Source organism: Suricata suricatta, chromosome 9 (assembly GCF_006229205.1).
Source record: "Suricata suricatta isolate VVHF042 chromosome 9, meerkat_22Aug2017_6uvM2_HiC, whole genome shotgun sequence".
Taxonomy (NCBI): domain Eukaryota; kingdom Metazoa; phylum Chordata; class Mammalia; order Carnivora; family Herpestidae; genus Suricata; species Suricata suricatta.
Genome location: NC_043708.1, coordinates 9,235,799 through 9,246,095, shown reverse-complemented (window position 1 = coordinate 9,246,095; position 10,297 = coordinate 9,235,799). Strand labels below are relative to the sequence as shown.

Genomic DNA, 10,297 nt, shown 5'->3' with positions numbered 1-10,297 from the left:
GTGGCACTAACACCTGCAATGGCCCCATGTGCAAGTGCCACGGTCCCCGCTTTACATCAGAGGGAACTGAGGCACAGCAAGCATAATGTATGTGTGTGCACTTACCCAGGAAGCTGGTCCCTGTTTTACAAAACAGGAAATTAAGGCACAATGAGCATAAGAGACTTGTGCACACATCCCTGGGAAATGGGCCCGATCAGACTCAGGTACGATTGGATATGGATTAACCCTTCTTATTTAATGGATATGCAGTTGCTGCCCAGGGTAAGATCTTGCCCAGTGACACACAGCCAGAATGCACGGAGCGGGGGGGGGGGGGGGTTGTCCCCACTCAGCATGCAGGGTGAGCCTCAGCCCCCAGCAGTTTTGCCTGAGCTGAAGGGCAGCCCCACAGGGGCCCGTAGCCTTGGCCATGTGAAGGGGGTACAGTCCCCGCAGTCAGCTTGCCCACTCATCCTTGTCACCACCTCCGTCCCAGCGCTGAGGCTGGCAGTGACACAGACTGGAGAGATACCGATTTCTCCAGTAATTTAGGGGGTTGTGTGCTAATGTGGGGCAGAGCGGTAGGCGTTGAAAAAGCATCTCTTTCTCAGACAGACCTGAGTTCTAAGGTGGGCTTTGTCACTACCAGCTGGGTGACCAGGACAAGCTGCTTAGTCTCTCTGGTTTTCATGGTGCCTCGTATGGAAAGTGAGGCTGTTGGGAGAATCGGGGGAGGTAAGTCTGTACACAATTGAACCCTACGGGGATCCAGTGGCTGATAAGGGGCTGTCAGCCACAAGCCTTCAGAAGGCAGGCAGGGGAGGGACATGTGTCCCTCGGCTCTGGGGACACAAGAGGAGGCAGCGAGGCTGGTGGCTGAACCAGCTAGAGCAGGCTCTGCCTGGAGCCGGCCACCGTCCGCGGCACTCACAGCAGCCCGGAGCCCGCCCTGCCCCTCAGAGCTCCCGGTACCCCAGACCTGGCCCCGCCGCGGCCCACCAGCCTGCACCGCCCCCAGCACAGCCTTCTCTCTTCCCAGCTGGGGAAACTGAGGTCTGAGCAGAGGAGAAAGTGCCCGCGGCCATATCAGCTAGCTGTTTCTCATGTAACTAAAACCATCGCTTTAGGAAAGTACAAAAAGGCAAAGGAATCCTTGAATTTGGAATTTGAAAATCTGAAAGGGAAAAGCTCAGATAAGAAACGCAGGGTCTCAGGGAGCCTCTCCGACCCTTATGAGTTTCTTTGGAACAAAGCAAGACACAGCACAGCACTGGCTTCTCTGCCCACCCCTTTCCTGGCCTTCGTGGCTGCAAATAATCCAAACATGACAAACCACACGGTACGCAACTCGTGTTTATATTTTCGTGAAACTTGCCAGCGGTTCTAGAGGCGCTGGTGTCCCTGCAGCAGCTCTGTGTGTTTCCATCGCACCCGGGCTTGTCTTCCCATCTCCCCTGGACTTTGGGGGCCTCCAGGCTTCACGGAACCCCCTCATCTTTGCAGGAATCCGAGAGCAGGAGGTGTTTGGGCCTCTGTGGCGAGGGTTCGGGGGACACGAAATATGCCAAGTGGCTTCTTGTTCCGGGCCTCGCTTTCCCCAGCCGCAGGAATCCAGGTGGGGGGAGATCTAAGTGGGCGTCCCCTGCACTCACCCTGGATTCTCTGTTGGAAGGTGGCTGGGTTTGGTGATGTAAAATGGACTGAGATTCCCCATGAGGGCTGAGGGGTGGGGCTCCCTCCTCCCCCTCCTCTGAGGGCTGCTTCCAGGGGCTGAGCCGGAGGGGGCGGGGGCGGGGGCGGGGGCGGGGGCGGGGGCCTGCGCCTCGGTGAGCACAGCCTTCTCCGTGCCTGTTACATCGCCTCCTCTCTTTTTTTCTGTTTACGGTAAAAAGTCTGAGGCCCAGAGAGGGTCAGGGCCTTGCCAAGGCCACCCAGAGAATCGGTGCCAAGCTGGACCACGCCTTGGTTTTCCTCCCGCTTGGACGGCGGCCGGAGACGGCCGCGTCCTCAGGTCTCAGCTCTGTGGGCGTCAGACCTGGGCCCCGGGGATGCTGACATCGGGCTTGAGCCCTCCTGTTGGTTTCCTTTCGCCTCCCAGTCGTTCCTTCCAACTCAGGGCCCCCAACTTCTGCTTCTCCACGCCCTTCTGTCGAAGGCAGCACCCTGCGCCCCCAAAGCCTAATGCTGGGGAAGGAAGCGGGAGATGATGTGGTGGACAGTGATGTGCTCGGCGGGCAGGGCACAGACCAAGCTTTCAACCTAAAGAGTGAAGGGGTCCGGGTGACATTTCTGGCCTCCAGGGCAGGTGGGAGCAGCCTACCAGTAGGGGGCGCACAAGGTGAGCCATCCCTTTGCGGGTCAACTACTATTTCCACCCACCAGCATACAATGAACGATCCAGAGCGACCCAGCGGGGGTCAGGCAAGCCATGGGGCATCAGCCACCCGGTACGGGCTGGCCCTGAATAAGCCCAAGTGTGATCCAGCTCTAGCCCCCGTGGCCAATAGCCTTGGGCAGGTGACTTCACTCCTGTGCCCCTTGGCTTTCTGTCCGCAGAGTGGAGGAAAGGCTCTCTTGTGTGGCAGACTTGAGGCACAAACAAGGTGACGGGTGGGTGGGCACCGGCCAGGTGTGGAGGCCCGCTCATATCTGCGCACAGGGAGGGTTCAAGTGTAAAAACTGGCAGATCTCTTCCTGGTCATATTGTCCAGGGCCAGAGAAGCAGCCCCTGTGCTCAGCAAGGAGAATTTTAAATTCGATTCTGTGCCCAGACATGTGCTAGCAAATACCAGCATCCACATGACCTTCACCGTTGTCATGTCCAGCAGATGCCAGGTGATTTACATGCACTCTCTCCGTGTCATCTCCTGTCCCAACAGAGCTTCCCCAACGAAGTGGGAATTATTATTAGCCCCATTTTAGAGATGGAGAAATTGAGGTCCCAGAGGTTCAGTAACTTACTGAGAGCCATAGACCTAGTTGCTTTATGGATCTGGAGTTTCAGCTTAACTAGGCGTTTGGTTCCAGAACTTGGCATTTGCTCCTTCCCTGAGTGCAAAGCTGCAGCCAGACAGCAGGCTATCTGTGAGGGGGTCTGCCAAGATCAGAGGCGGTGATGCCGGCAGGCTTGAGTTCAGTTTGATACCAGCTGTGTGACCTTGGGCAAGTTACTTAACCTCTCTGAATCTCCATCTCCGGGAGATGACAAGCATGCATTTCCTCATAGAGCTATTGTGCAAATTAAATACGTACAGCGTGCCAAGAAATGCTTGACACGCGGTTGGCTGTCAGAGGCCTGGGCCGTTACTGATACTGTTATCGATCTTTCGGAGCACCATGTGGGGGTCTGGTGGCCTTGGCCATCTTTGTAGCCTCCATCTCCAAAAACCAATGACAGAAAAATGTTATCCTTCCTGTGCTCCAGAGATCAAGGCTGGAGGGGTGGGGTGAGGGGGAAGAGGGCAAAGGTTGTCTCTGGTTTCTCCATGAGGACAGGGAGGTTGAACAGTGGTCCAGGGTTACCCAGCATCAAAGAGGCCTTGAGGCCAGCCCAGGGGCCCCATTCCCCAGCCGGCACCTGGGACTCGGGACCGTTATGTTGGCGGGGGGAAGAGGTGTGAGAACGTGAGCTGTGGAGCCAGGTGGCCTCAGTTTGAGTCCTGGAGAGTGTGTCATTGAGGGCAAGTTACAAATGTCTCTGTTCTCGATGTCCTTATCTGTAAAATGGGAATAACCTCAGTAACAGCCTCAAAAGGCTGCTGTGTGGTCTAAGGTCCTGACTGCATGTAAGCAGCCCAGTAGCCGCCTGGAACCCAGCTCCAAGCCCCGAGGACGGTGCGCTTCCCACTGTTTCCCATCTCACAGCATGAACAAGGGCGCCCAGAGGCCCACCGAGCACAGGGAGGCCCAGTGTGGCACTGATCTGGGCACCTCTCTGCGGAGGATGGAGGCCCAGTGAACGGCGGGAACTCTGAGCTCTGGTCCTGCCTGCCTCCTCACAAGGTCCCTACGTGAGCCTGGACCGTCCCTCTCTGGGCCTTATCCTTTGCATCCGTAGGAGGGGGGAGAAGATACACACCCCAGCACAGGGAAGGCAGGGGGTGGGTGGCTGAGGGAGACAGCCCACAGGCAGGACACGAGAGCTGTGCCAATGGAAGCACGCTCCCTCCTGGGGTCTCCAAGTCCATGCCGCTCACGGAGGGCCAGGGTATTCCCCAGTAGGTACTGGGGGGCCCCTGGGCAGGCGTGGGGGCAGAAAAGGAGCTGCAGGGCTGCTGTTGCTATGCCGACGGGGGGTCCAGCCCCAGCCGGTTCCATCCTCTCCACATTCCCGGGGCCTGCCCAGCAGTGCGGGGGGTGAGGGGCCTGGAGGTCTTCCCGGTGGAAGGTGTACTTACGGTTTACTGTCCCAGGCCGGGGCTGGTGACCGAGGCTGAGGAGACCGAGCCCTGTCGTGGCTCGTATTTAAGCAGTGGACCCAGAGGGACGGCGGGGGAGGCTGCTGGTGAATATTAACTAAGGTCACCCCACTTATCGGAGGAGCAAACAAGGACTAAGTCCATAGGCCGGTTCTGAGCTGCCCACTCACACTGTCCATATGTGCGGGCCTCTCTGTTCCCTGCCCCAAAGGGAGGCATTGTGCCCAGCTCATAACCCACAGCGTCCTGCATCCCGGCGGGGCGGTGGGGGGGGGGAGAGCATGACTCAAACACTGCTGGGACAGCATTACTTTGGTGGCCTACCCTCCCACTGGGGACTTCTCAGGGGCTGCCCGGCTGGTAGCAAAGAACCACCTTAGATGCCTCCTGCTGGAGGCGCACTGCTGCCATGGGCCGCCGCGGGCAAGCTGAAAGCTCGTTTGGCAGACAGGGAAACTGAGGTCCGGGGTGGAGAGGCTGCTCATAGTTACCAAGCTAGTCCCAGATACAAAAACTCCCTCCGCTTCCCTGAGGAGACGACGGGCCATGGCCACTGCTGCTGACACAGCCACTTTGGGCTGGCACGGGTGGCCATGGGCATGGGCCAGGGGTCAGATGGCAAATCTATAAAGGAGGGCTGTGCTGCCTCAGGCAAACTGCTTAACCTCTCTGAACCAGGATGCGCTTTTGTCTGTATCGCAGGGGTTTGGAAGTCCTGCTTCCGAGCGGGGTTGTGCCGGGACGTACGTGATCACTTTCGTCAAGTGCCCGGGACACGGTGGGCTCTTCTGTTGGGTCTGCACAGCCCTGTGCCCAGCTCTGCTCTTCAGGCTTCTCTGGGCAGGACGAGGCTGAGTTCTCGGCCAGCCTCAGCCTGTTACTCTTTCCACCGGGTGTGGCTCCCGGCTGAGGAATGTGGCTGCTTGGATTTTATGGGCATGTGGCCCTGTTCTGGGCTATGCCAGGCTCCTGGAGCTCCCTTGGGGGTGGAGTACAGGGTTGAGGCTGGGAGAGCCTCACTTGACTGTGAAGGCGGACCTCACCCCTCCCTGTGAGCCCTGACGGCTGCCTGGGGCAGGCTGGGCGCTCTGCAGATATTTGTGGAAGGGGCGGACGAGTGGGTGAGTGTGTTTCTGTCCCTCCTCTCATTCCTCTGGTCCCATGTGTGCGACTCCGCCTCGTGGGCGACTGGCAGTTTCCTCTGGGACACAGGTTCAGACACCAGGAACCCTGCTCCCCCATTCACTGACTGGGAGGTCTCAGAGCAGCTGTTTGACCTCCCCGTGCCTCAGTTTCCCTGCCTGTAAAATGAAGGTGGCCACAGTACCCGCCTCGTTGGGCTGCTGTGAGGGCTCGGCAGTTCAAGGTTAGCTCAGCGCCCAGAACACGTCCTTTGTGACATTGTCCCACCTCATGCCAGCGGCTCTCCCTGGTGTCACTGTGGGAGCCATTCCAGGAATATCCCCCCTGGCCTCTCCCATCCAGGGCTCCCAGGGACCCTGTGACAGGTGCTCTGAACGAGAGCAGAATGAGCTCAGAGAGGGGAGAAGCCCCACTCTCATCCTCACCCCCTAGTTCCGTGATATGGCTTCAGGGTCCCTCCCTGAAGGGGGTGAATGGGCACCTCCCCACTGGGGCTCTACCCCCCCTCACAGTCCGGAGAGCTGGGCTGTGATTGAGTAGAGGCCTGGCCTCCATACCTCCAGGGTATCCCTTCCTCTCCCCACGCCTCAGTTTCTCCATCTGTACAGTGGCCTCCTTCCAACCCCAGCTGGCCTCCTCCCTCCCCCTCCTGCAGTGGATGGGCAGCACCAAGTGCCCCACCTTCCATGCTCTTGCTAAGCTCAGCCCGCTCAGCCCAGTGGCCACGGGGCTGGTGGGAGGGACGGCCCCCTGCCCCCTCTACCTGGGATCCTGGTGCCGTGGTGGCCTCCGAACCTCCTGCGACAGCCTGGCCTCCTCTGCCTCCTTCTCTGAGGCTCCGTGTGCACCCTGAGCAGTGCACGGTCTCTGCCAGCCTTGGAGAAAGAAGGCTCTGGGTGTCGGGCAGCAGGTCTGGGAGGGGCGGGGAACTGGGACAGGAAGCCGCCTTGCACAAAGCTGTGGGTAGCCAGGCGGGTGCCAGTCAGCCCTGCTTGTCAGCTGCTGTGCTGGCTGTGTGTCCAGCTTGAGGGGCCCTGACGAGTCACCCAGTTCCTCTGAGCCTCTGTCAGAGGGAGGGTCGCGCTGGGCTCAGAGGGCTCATGGAGAGAGCAGGCGTGGTCTTCCTAGCCCAGGGCCTGGCACCAGCATCTTGGTGGGTTTCCAGGGCCAGCCGTGGAGGGAAGAGGACTGAGCCACCTGAGAAATGCCCCATGAGGGCCCCACGGAAGCCGAGGAGGGTCTGTGTGTGTGCAGAGGTGTGCGTCCCGGACTCTGGCAGCGTGCAGAAGGAATGCCCGACATCCCAGCGGGGATTGGGGAGGGGAGCACGTGAGGGGCTCCGGGGCCTGTCCCGTCTCAATCGGGACTCCAAGTTCAGCTCTTCCATACCACCCCTCCCACCTACTCCCTCCTCCCCACCGTCCTCGGACTTCCTGCTGTGGAGAGCTCCTTATCCAGGGAGAAGGGCCGGCATGGCCTGGGGAGACTGAGCCAGGATAGAACCTTAGTTGGGAAGGGGGCACCAAAGTGACCATTCTCCAGGACAGTGGCCCAGGAATCAAAAGCCTCGGTGGGAGAAGTCTGGTCCACTTGGTTACTTCTGGAATTGTGGATTGCAGCTGCCTCTGGGCTGATTCTCTGGGAGTGAACCATCCTAGGAAGATCCTGTGGGCTGGTTTAAGTAAGAAGCTTCTGGGGTCCCCCTCCCCCCCACCAGGCCCTGCCTAGAGGTGGGAGGAGGCTGAAAGCTGAACTGTGGGGTCCGCAGTGGAAAGAGAGTGAGGGGGAGGGTGCGTGAGGGGCCCTGGGCTAAGTAGATCTGACCGGTCAGGAGAGTGAGCATTTCGGGGCCACTCCTGGAGAGTGTGGGAGCAGGCCTGTGCCGACCGCCCCGTGCACCATGTGCCATGCTCACCCACTCTGGTCGCCCGCACTGGCTCCCTTCCTCAGGGGGCAGCATGGGGTGGTGGTTACAACACGGGCTCAGGAGCTAAACTTCCAGGTTCAAGGCTGAACTTCACCACGGCCTGTCCTCTGTGACGGCTTCACCACTTGCCTTCCATGTGCCTCGGTTCCTTCATCCGTCATATGCAATATGGTGCCACTTGTACCAGGATTGTGAAGGGTCAGTGGGATGGATGCATGTAAGACTCAGGGCAGCCTTGGCACAGGTAGGCCATCAGTGGGTGCCAACCGCCACGTGATCTCTGTGGGTGTGTCCTGGGCCCGGGGGGGCCGTTCAGATGGGTCCCAGGGGGCTGAGCAGGACAAGGATGTGGGGAGCGGTACGCTTGCTCGAGGCACCCCTCTTTTGGGATCCACACTTCTGCGGATCTCACAATCCCCTCTCCTGGGCCCTTCGCTCAGTTTGCTTCCTGGGGGCCCAGGGCCGGGAGCAGGAGGCCATGTCGGGTGCGAGGTGGTTGGAGCCCAGCTGACTTGGTTGCAGGGGATGACTTCATCTCCTCTCTGAGCCTCAGTTTCCTCATCTGTGAAATGGGGACAGTAAGAGACTTTTTCTCAGGTAGCTGTTGTGAGGCTCAAGGGAGCGGCTGCTTATGGGGTGTCTTACCCCAGGCCTGCTCTTGAATGTGACTGACACCCGTGTCTCCCTTCTCTCCCAGCCTCTTCACTTTAGCAGCGTTGGGAGGAGGCTCCTGGCTTTCTCTCCCAGGACAAGAGTTAAGTTTACGTTGTGACTTTGCCTCCTGTTGGCACTTTGCAAATCATCCAACTTGCAACCCGCTACCGGACCCACTTCCTTCCTGTGCGTGACCTCTGGGCCTGCTTCCTGTGTGTGGTCCAGTTCTTACTTTTTCTGGAAGTGCTTGGCTTCTTCACAGCTTTCACTTGTCCTCCTTACTCAGAGAAGAAGGCAAATGCATGTGTTGTAAATGCGTTCTATTAATAGAGTTAATAGAAGGCAGAGAGCACACGACTGTAGCTTTATCCTACATGTTAGGATTAAGAAAGCCAGTATTTTTAGTATCCCTAACCCTTCCTGCACTTTACTCTCTGAAATTTATGGGCCATTATGGTCATTATGGCCTTTCAGCTTTTAGGAGACTCAACCTTTTTAACTATGGCACTATTTCCTTTAGAAGGTCAAAGTGCCCCATTTTGGCCAATGGGCTCCTCTTGAAGTGATCTCTTTTCTCCTTTCAGCGATCCTAGCTGATCTTCAGAAAGTATGCACCCATATTCCAGCAAGACCATGGTGATCCAGGTCCACGGTCATCTTCTTCTGCCCCTAGACACGGTGCCAGCAGCCCTCTCTGGGGGAGGAAGGGAGCAGGTGTGATGGGGGTCTTCCCAGGAGCCCCAGCGAGCACTGGATGTGCAGCACCCGCTCCTGCACAGGGCCGGAGGTGGGGGGCCCTAAAGGACTTTGGGACTTGTTTTTCAGAAATTCAAGCCCTGCGTGGGCGGCTCAGATAAGGAGGGCGATTAGGGATCTTTGAACTTACCCAACTCTGACCTTGGGGGGAAATGGTACCATCCACCGATCCACCGTGTTGTCTTCATTCCTGTTGACTTTAAGCGTTTCTGTTTGCTTGGTTTTAAGGTGTCTTTTGCTGCTCTCTTTTTGGGAGACAAAGCCCCAAACTGACTCCAGCGTGTGGCTGTCACCACGTGCATCGTGGCCAATACTTCTCAGGTTCTTACTATCTGCTGGGCTCTGATTTATGTATTTATATGTTTTTTAAAAGTTTATTTATTCATTTTGAGCAAGAGGGGTGGACGGGCACACAGAGAGAGAGACAGAGAGAGACAGACAGAATCCCAAGGAGAGCTGGATTTGGGGGCTCAGACTCAAAACCTGTGAGATTCTGACCTGAGCAAAAACCAAGAGAGGGATGCTTAACTGACTGAGCCACCCAGGCGCCCCTGCTGGGCTCTGTTTTAATCCGGTGCAGTGGGTAGCATTTATATCCCCTTAGTACAGATGCAGAAACTGAGGCACAGAGAGTGACCCTGATGCTGAGAGTGTGGGCCGCCTGCCTCCTCCTCCCTCCCCCATCCTTCCCTTTCTCTGTCTCCAATCATCATATTTGGTTGTCTTCTTTAATCCTCCCCATGTATTAATACATCTGTCACTTATTCACTCGCTCACTCAATGTCATGTACTGATCACCTACTGGCTCAGAGTTTGCAAAGGTGAAAGGTGTGCTCCCCACCATCCCCAGACTTTCATCCTAGTGGGGGCTGAACCGGGGGACCACAGAGCCTCCTTTAGATGTCCCTGTGAGGGAGGATAAGGCCGAAGGATGGAGAGGAAGGTTGGGTTTGGGGGCTCAGTGAGAGGCAGGAGCAACAGACGTGGATTGACATCGGGGTGAGTGCCAGGAAGGCACCAGAGCCGACCCCAGGGCCCCCTGCAGCATCCATATATCTCTACAGTTTCTGTTCAGTTCTCTTTCTGCCAACAGCTCCACCTTCCTAGATAGTCTCCCCAGCCCCTGGGACGGGAAGGAATGAAGGCTCTAAGGGCAGGCCCACAGCCAGATGTCGGGGCCCTGTCGGGGCGGACTTCACGCTAGCTTTCTTGCCTGCATCTCTCTTCCATCCCATTCAGCCCTGGGGCTCAGTCCCCCATCACCTGACCCAGCAGCACCCTCACCCCCTCCCAGGTCTAGTCAAGTAGCCGATACCCAGCTTCCCCAGAAACCTGGCTTCTCCTGATGTCCTCTCCAGTGGGGGCTGTTTCTTCTCCAGCATCCCTGACCTTGGGGGCCATGAGAAAGACCAGTTCT

General features: G+C 57.8%; 1 protein-coding gene across 2 annotated transcripts in view; it reads right to left on the bottom strand.

Moving 5' to 3' along the window:
• Positions 1–6,397, bottom strand: part of SERPINA1 (serpin family A member 1) — an 11,198-nt gene extending 4,801 nt beyond the window's left edge. The window contains exon 1 of one of the 2 annotated variants that reach the window (XM_029952447.1): positions 6,307–6,397. The gene's annotated coding sequence lies outside the window, so the exon portion shown is untranslated. Of the gene's footprint in view, positions 1–4,379; positions 4,477–6,306 lie in introns of those variants that run through there. The other variant, XM_029952446.1, reaches the window with a different exon arrangement.
• Positions 6,398–10,297: the final 3,900 nt, after the last annotated feature.